Below are 7,703 nucleotides of genomic sequence, written 5' to 3'. Positions count from 1 at the left end.
AAATTCATGCACGTTGACAGTATTTATTACATAATGTAAATAAGACAAAACCTAAAGCAATGTTTAAAAAAAACTGGAGTCTAGAAAACAAAATATCTTATGATAGTAAATGTAACATCTTCCTACAAAATTAATATATAAGTATATACCAATTTCAGTCAGCTGATTTCAGAATGCAGGACGAAGCGTCAATTTTGACGACCGTGTAATGTTCGTTATTTTACCTACAGGGAACAGGGATACCAACGAAACAAATTTAAACCGCCCAGTCGGCGGCGACCTAACCTATAAGTGGAGTGGCGTCCTCTCGGGTCCGCTGTCAGTTGTAACTTATTTTTCTGACTTTTCTTATTAGTTTATGCGCATTGAGATAATAAATTTGAAATTTTTGTGTTCAAATAATCAATAAGTGTGTGTACATTAGGGTATTTATGATAAGTAAATGGGCGGCCTTCATGTAGCTATTCTAACCTTAAAAAAGCTGTCATTTGACACTTATGTTTCGTGTTAAAGTTTTCGGAGGATTCTAACTTAATAGTGTTTTTGTTTTTAAAAATAAAAAATAAACTATGTGTGCAAGTAATAATAGTATTGTCACTTATATATTTATTCCGCGATAAAAAAAGGTGTAACCCACTCCTATCGTTCATAGAATGAATCATCAGTGTAATCTCACGTCTGAAAATACTTTTTGGTGATAATTATTGTTCTAAATTGGTTTAATTGTTATCGAGGCATTAATCAATTCGAAGATACTAAAGCAGGCGCCCCACCGCTTCTCTTGGGAAAGGTAAAATGTTCTTTGTAATTCCATATACGTTACTTACTCGATTGCTAATTTAAAAATAATGGACCACATTAGTGTGTACGAATTGATGTGACATAACATAAAATTATTAATAAAATTTTATTGATGAAATATTACAAATCAGGTTACATTATGATATTTAATATTTCGAACCCCAACATATTTTTTTACCCTTTTTAGTTTTTAATATTTTTAATCAATGTAAATATTTTTTTACTTCCGTTTACTTGCCTGATACTTAAAAAATCATAATCGCCCACATAATAAATATATATTTTTCAAATATGTTTTTGTAATTATATTTGGGTAATAAGTATTGACTCATTACCCAAATAATTTTTTTTCTGGCAATTTATCGTATACTCCGAAACCCCATTGCATAAAATATTGTTTTCAAATTTCCCTGCTTGTGTAAGACATATTTGTTTAATTAAAAACGTTGGTTTATTGCTCTCTATCTTGTGATGAATAAAAATAAGATAGCAAAAAGGCGTTAAATTCAAATTACAAAATGTTGTATTAATATTTTTGATACCGTGTTTACATACAGATTCTGTTCGACTGCATAGACTTTTAGTTATTATAAGTGTGCTCGCGAAAACTAATACAATAATTTATCCCTGAAATCTTTTTTTATATACATACATACATTTTTGGGTTTTTGTGTATTGATGATTTAGGAGATGGAAAAATGAGTTGTGATTTTTACCAAGAAATAATATTTATTATAATTATTATACTGATAAAATCTAAATTATTATAGTATCCACAATTCTTATATACCGTAGAACGTGGCTACTTGAACTTTGATGTGTTACTTGAGCCCAGTACAAAAAAAATAGATCGTGGTGTCGATCGAAGTATCGTGACAATAAGTGTCACCTCTCAGGGAAACAATGAATCATGTCGATACGTTCATTATTGTAGACCAAATGCAGATTTAAATAAAAAAATTGTACTGGGCTCAAGTAACACATCAAAGTTCAAGAAGCCCCGTTCTACGGTACTAAAATAGTGAGTGATCTGTTTTTTTTTAACTTTATTTTTCTCATTTAAAAAAAAATGGTTAGTAATTATTTTATGTTTATTTTTATTATTTGTTGAAAATTAATCATGACTTTTAAGCATAACTTTAGAAGCCTATTTAATTATCGAAAACTAGAATTAGAAATAGATTTAGGTATTTTACAGCCAACCAAGCCAAGTTTTTGACAACTAGTCATTCATTATTAAAGCATTTTCAAAATTTTAATAATGTTCATACTCATATCCTCCCTGGGCTTTGACAAGAAATTTGAGATTTTGTTCCCTAGCGCGAATCTGGGTTCCCGATAGAACATCTGGCGTCAGGATATCTATTTTTGTTACCAATTTCAAGGTGCAACACGTTTAGGAACGGAAACCCTACAACCTTCAACCATTTTAGCACTTTTATTGTTAATTTATCTTGATCGCTTATATATATTATATTTCACTTTGATCCTCCAAGTGTACGATATTTTACAGATCGTATAATTATTTTTTAGCAAATCGACTAAAACAAAACAATAATATAATAATAATAAAACCCTTATCCGCACCCCAATGGTGCATAGGGCACTGTGTCTTATAAACGCAGTGTTATCATGATCGTTTTACTTATGAAGGAAAGGTGATCAGCCCTCCGCTTCAGGTACCAGTCCATGGTAATATTGAATAAATATTACAGTGAAAAAATCACTTACATTTATTTTTACCCCCCTTGGGAATCGAACCCGGGACCTCCAGAACGGTAGCCGAGCGTGCTGACCATTACACTACGGAGGCGGACAAAACAAAACAAACCTAACTTTAATAGTTTTTATGAATTTCGCCGAAATGATGTTTTGATGATATGCGGAGTGTGTCGAATCCGATATTCCTTCCAACTGAAGATTCGAGATCATCGAGATAATACAAGATGATCAGTCTTATTAGTCTTCTGCTTCCAGTCCAGAAAACGTAATGACAACAAAAAGTAGCATCTATTGTATATCCGGATTTTGTTACTGATTCGTCGGCTTTGTTAAAACACATTGTTAAATATTACTTACACGTCGCGCAGTATCTCAGTTGTTCATATATAGTTTCTAAAATTTAAAACGCGCGCATATGCGTCACTATCTTATTACTTATATCGTTTTGTATCGTTGTGTATACGTCGCTCTCTTTTCCTCCACACCTGTCGTCGGAATGTATAGCTGTCTTTCTTCTTCTCTCCGCCATATCTTTCTTGTCTCTCATGTAAACAAATGTGCCTTTTAAACGTGACGCGTCCTTGAGATTTCACCCTCAATTCTCGTAAAATTATCGAAACGCCGCCTACGAAGTCTCACTTCAAAAAACACATTGTAAAGATATTTATTCTGTTATGGAACATCCAATACATCAATACATTAAATGTCTCTTTATAACGTAAATATAACACATAATTTATTATTTTAATTAAGTTTTTTTAGACTACAGTAAAATAAGTTAATAACTTATGTAACTAATAATAATATTGTCAAAAAGTAAAGTCTTCTGTTTTTTGTAACAAGGAATAATAATTTTGTAATTGAATAATCTTTCAATTTACATAAATTAATCGCTATAAAGAGTACGTTTTTTTCCAGATCTTGCCTAAAAAACTTTAAGCAGATTTACATAAAAAAATATTTTGTCGTTTATGATGTTTTGACGTGAAGGGTCGCTATTATTTGACATTTTATTTTGGATATTTAACTATTCACATATAGCGTGCCTACAGCACTAACGAGGAATATTGAATTTAGCGCAAGTATCCGAACTTACTTTATGTTTATTTAATTTTTCCTTTTAGTTTGTTTGTAAAAATATTCAAGAAATAACAATTTTCATCACTTCACATTTTCCTTATATCAATTAATTTTCAGAGCCCATTTTTGTGCTATCGGTAGGTTTCACCATACTAAATATAATTATACCAATTTTGAATGAATCGCTTTAATAATTTATCTACCTGTTACGAAAGTCCTCATATTTCTCTCCTAACCGCGAGTTACCACCAATTACCAACAACCAATATCTCTCGCTAGATGCAAGATAAACCATAAAGAATGTTAATAGTCCACACCAGAACGCGAAGGTGCAGCATTACGGCAACTGCCAAGTAAAATGATTAAAAATGGGCGTATGTACGTTCAATCTCCATGTTTCAAAGGACAAACCGCTAGGATAAATAAAGGGTTGCATTTTTTTTCAAATGTTAACATAATTAAATATTTATTAATTATAGCTACACTCGGCCACGCGTTGCTGTGCCTCAGCCTGGTCAAATGGAAAAGAAAACAATTTATTATCTGTTTTATTTCAGAATACTTGTAAAGCAACGAAAACATAAGAATCTACGAACAAATAACGCAATCGAAAACATTAAGAATACTTAGTGAGAACATCTGTCAAGAAGCACGCTGTTCACCAATGTTAATATTACGCGTGTTGCTGTTATGTTTAACAGATAGCTCAGCCATTTCGGTAAAAAAAATCGTATTTTTGCCTGTCAGGGGTATATAGTACCTAAAAACTAACGTTGCGTCAAAATTCTAAAGCAATCGGTGAATACCTTTAGGAGATTTAATATTTGAACTAAACGAACATATGTATATATATATATATATATATATATATATATATATATATATATATATATATATATATATATATATATATATATATATATATATATATATATATATATATATATATATATATATATATATATATATATATATATATATATATATATATATATATATATATATATATATATATATATATATATATATAATATAATATATTTAAACAACCTTCTTAAAAGATATTTCCGATCTCAACTTTTGAATTATTTACATTTATTATTTCGAGTCGATGACATTATAAACGAAAGTTCACGATATTATTTGGATCTGGTTGGAATTATGCTTCTATGGTTGGCACTGTCAACTTGGACAACTTAAGTCATGGAGTACCTGGCGGCCAAGGTGCTGGAGATGCCCGGCAATGCCGCCAGTGACAACAAGAAGACCAGCATCACCCCCGCCAACTTCAGTTGACTATTCAAGATGATGGGAGCTCAACAAGCTGCTCTACCGCTACCACACTCAGGGAGGCGTCCTGCCCAACATCTTGGCCATGGTCCAGCCCAAGAAGAATCAGAAGAAAGCGCAATAATACGACGGCTTCACTTTCCCCCCTTCAGACTCAGCCGATGGACGACGTTTATCTTTAATATTTTTTTATCTCTCACTATAATTTTTATATCATAATCCATATATGTTTAAGCGCCCTTAGGTAGTTTTTTACGAAAATGGCGCTATATAAATCATCCAAAATTATTATTATTATTATTAATTGCGGTTTCATGAACATCTATGGATTGCAAAACCCATGGGCCATCAATTTAAAAAGATAAATGCTGGATAGAGAAGCAAAATGTATTCCACGCGATGTCCGCTCGCTGCTGAACAGAACGATATTATTCTAATAGTATTTTAGTGAGCAGATTATATTATTAACTTGTGTATTGGACATGCGCGCCAAAATTAATTTACATGGAAAATAAAACAAGTAAAATGTCTCATAAACAGGGCATGTCGCAACGCATAGGATGCCGGCGACCAGGAGCTAGCAATACATCTGCGGTCTGCAAAATTAGAAACACTATGCAGCGAGTGTTTTTGCCTAGAATTTTCACTCATGAATTACATGAAATTATAATAAATAAAAAAATAAAACCCTTTTCCGCACCCCAATGGTGCATAGGGCACTGCGTCATATAAACGCAGTGTTATCTTGATCGTTTACACATTAAGGAAAGGTGATCAGCCCTCCGCTTCAGGTACCAGTCCAGGGTAATATTGAATAAATATGACAGTGAAAAAATCACTTAAATTTATTTAACCCCCCTTGGGAATCGAACCCGGGACCTCCAGAACGGTAGCCGAGCGTGCTGACCATTACACTACGGAGGCGGACAAAATTAGGCGGACATGAAATTATAGTAACTTTAAACGTAAAGAGTAAATCCACTCACGAGTAAGCATAGGCTGTGAAACTCATAAAGTTGAAGCCTGAGTAGGGACATGATAAACGGTGTTGCACAAGCTGTAGCCAGATTTCAGAGTCACTTGGACTTTAAGTAAAAAAAGAAACACTATGATCCCAGTTGTACAATGTTATTCAATTTTATTTAGTATTTTAACATCTCTGCATTCAACGCAACATCAAACAAATTAAATTCATTTCGACATCTCAACATGGATGAAGAAGAGTATGGAAGTCTGGGTATTTACCGGGCTTATGACCTGCCAAAGGGTGATTAAATGATCACTTTACACACATGCAGCTTTCACCAATTCCATCCACGATTGACAACCACATTACTTAATGTTTTGGAAATCCTAGATGCATATATTGATCAATCTCGTGACAGCCATCTATATTGGATTGAGGAAGGCTTTTATTTAGCAGAACCTTTTATTTGTATGCAAGATCCGAACCCTGGATTATATTCACATACTGAGAAACGCCTGGATTTTTTTTATTGATTTACTTGATTTCTATTTTTTTATGTAGTTTGACCAGTTATTTTTATTCATATTTTGAGTGTGTCCAAATACTTGTTCACGAATCTTGTTTTTCTCCACATAGGAGTTTTTTTTGACATGTAATAATATGAAAAATAATTGGAGAAAATCCAGATTTGTGAACAAGTATTTGGACACATTCAAAGTGTCGTAAATAAAAATAAAATAAAATTCAAATATTCATCGCAGAAAGTGAATACCGAGCCTTCAGGCAAAACTATTTAAAAACAGTTAGTCGTAATGTGACTAAGGTGTCTGAGGAAATTGCTTGTTGATTAAAGGCAGTGTCTGATGGAATTTTACATATCGGTACGAGCGATGTTAACAATTGGTCCATTATTATTATTTAATATCATATTTACAACATTTTGAGTGTGTCTGAGATATTAAACATTTATAGTTAAAAAAATATATATATATATATATATATATATATATATATATACAGTATCTACTCAATGAATTAGGGCCACCCATTATTTTTTTGAATACTCTGAAATCTTTTGGATTATTATATTTATTTTACATAAATACTTTAAGTTTTCTATTGACATCTAATATCATGTATATTACCTTCAATAATATGTAAAATATACCTGGATTATTTAAGCCTTTACAAAATTTCAAACCCTTTTTCTGAGAAAGGTCCCTAATTAGCACAGGTAGACAGATAGTTGAAAGTTAAAATAATAGTCCTATCTCATTTATTAGTGAAGTTTCTTGAGTTCTGGTTGTTGTTTTGTTCAGAGAGGTTATATAGTTATCGTGTCTTGTGAAAAAAACTTAATTTTTAATTTTAGTTCATAAAGTATAAAAATTTTTTGTAAACACAAGTGTTTTTTTTTGAAAAGGACAAAATGGGAAAAAGTAAAGACATTTCTGAGGAAAAAAAGTCTAGTGTTATAGTGCTACTGAAATTAGGAATACTATCTAATAGAGAAATTTCAAAAAAAGAAAACGTTTCTCGTCAAACAGTGGACATAATTTCAAAATCAATAAAAAATCAGTCACCCGCCACCAGCAATCGGCGAAAGAACTGTCGTAGGATTAGAAAAACAACACCGAGGACTGATTGAAAAATCGTTCAAAGTGCCTTAGAAAACCGTAGTGCATCAGCAAAAACATTAAAAATAAAATTGGAAGAAGAGGGTATAAATATATCGGTATCAACACTGAGGCGACGTCTTTACGAAGTAAATCTGAAATGCAGGCGCCCTGTAAAAGTACCAAAATTGACACCACGAATGAAAGCGGATCGATTAAAATGGGCC

General features: G+C 32.1%; 1 protein-coding gene across 1 annotated transcript in view; it reads left to right on the top strand.

The window, feature by feature from the left end:
* Positions 1-252: 252 nt before the first annotated feature.
* The window catches only part of LOC148307799 (very long chain fatty acid elongase 7-like), a 58,464-nt gene continuing 51,013 nt past the window's right edge, over positions 253-7,703 (top strand). The window contains exon 1 of the mRNA XM_088262808.1: positions 253-790. The gene's annotated coding sequence lies outside the window, so the exon portion shown is untranslated. The remainder of the gene's footprint in view (positions 791-7,703) is intronic.

The sequence above is a fragment of the Brachycentrus maculatus genome, unplaced genomic scaffold, assembly GCF_059751285.1.
Source record: "Brachycentrus maculatus isolate JH-2025_06_01 unplaced genomic scaffold, ASM5975128v1 h1tg000189l, whole genome shotgun sequence".
In the NCBI taxonomy this organism is placed as follows: domain Eukaryota; kingdom Metazoa; phylum Arthropoda; class Insecta; order Trichoptera; family Brachycentridae; genus Brachycentrus; species Brachycentrus maculatus.
This window is presented reverse-complemented; position numbering and strand designations above follow the sequence as displayed.